This window comes from Frankliniella occidentalis, unplaced genomic scaffold (genome assembly GCF_000697945.3).
Source record: "Frankliniella occidentalis isolate FOCC.00 unplaced genomic scaffold, Focc_3.1 Scaffold313, whole genome shotgun sequence".
Taxonomy (NCBI): domain Eukaryota; kingdom Metazoa; phylum Arthropoda; class Insecta; order Thysanoptera; family Thripidae; genus Frankliniella; species Frankliniella occidentalis.
The window spans coordinates 221,588-223,077 of NW_026267438.1; positions in this window are offsets into that span (position 1 = coordinate 221,588).

The window sequence follows — 1,490 nt, forward strand, 5'->3', positions numbered from 1 at the left end:
GGGGGGGTAAAGGGTGGTGAAGACAGCGGGGGGTGGGAGAGCAAAGGGGAAGGAAGGTGCTGAAATAGACCCCGCGAGAGATGTTGCCCTAAAGGGTGTTGCCCGAGGTGTTGCCTTTGCCGGGCCGGGTGCCCTGCCCTCGACGGCAAGGAGGCCCTCGACTCTCACTGGACACTAATTACAAAACGGTTAGTAACGCAACAGAGAGAGAGAGAGAGAGAGAGAGAGAGAGAGAGAGAGAGAGAGAGAGAGACGGAAGGCAGTCCTGCCGGCACTGTCAGTCGATGTCAGCACCGGGCAGCTGCTGCTGACTGTACCGCGCGTTGCCTGACAGCGCGTCCCGACCATGACGCCTTACGTGGGCGAGTAGGCAACCCGCCCGCGCGCGTGCGCCGCGGTACAGTCTAGCCACGCACGCCGGCGGCGGGGCGGGAGCCGGGCGAGACAAGCAGCCCGCACCTGGTGCACTCTGAACGAGAGTTATCACCGAGGTTATCGTTTCACTTCCGGTTATTGCTCCCCCTCCCCGTCCCTGGTCAAGGGCGGCAGCGTGAGCCCCCCGGCCGCCGCGCTGGATCCTATGCGCTGCACAAATATGTGTCCCGCCCGCGTCACGTGATGCGCAGTTGAGCCGCCCCAATACGAGAAAACAAAGCAGGCCGACCCTAGTTTACAATAAAACAATGCGGCGTCACACTCACACACACAAACGCGCTACGGACAACACACACGGCGCTCCAACGCCACTCCAATAAGTGCCCCGGGCAGTTCAATTATTTCGCTTCACTCTGGCATCGTTTCAAAAGCCGAGCAAAATAACTGACGCGTTTGAAATCAGTTGACATCGACAGTGATGTCGCGGGAGAGAGAGAGAGATAGAGAAAGCCAGGCTCAGGCCAGGGGGTTGGATGGCGCCGCTGCTGCGCGCGCCCGCAGGGGCGGAGGGGGGTGGGGGGTCCTATGCATGCATGTGCACCTGCAGCGGGGAATAAAATAACAACAATCGCGTCTGACTGCCGCATGGCCGCGGGCCCGGCTGGCGGGCAGGGCATGGCACACACACAGTTATTGCATGGGCTACCTCAGTGCACCCTCCCCCTCTTCCGAAATTTGATGTGATTTTTATTCGCCTAGAAAAATTTAGAGTAAAAACTGGGAGACGCTGCAATAATTAACTTTAGTAGATATACACAGGTCAGGGAAGTGTGTCGACAAAAGAGGAAAAGGAAAAAAAGTTTTCATTACTTCCGGAAGCGACGTCAAGCGCCAATAGGGGCCGGTGCAGGGAGTGGCGGAGGAGAGGGAAGGGTGGAGGGGGGGAGCCAGACAGCAGCACGCCGCCGTTGCGTCGTATCAAAAAAGCGACATCATATAAATCAATCAAACGTTACATTAACAGCGAACCGCAGCTGTTGGTCGGGCTGGGTGCGCCACACAGCAGCAGTGGAGGCCGCGGCCGACGACGCCCGCCGCGCCTCCCGCCCCGCCCC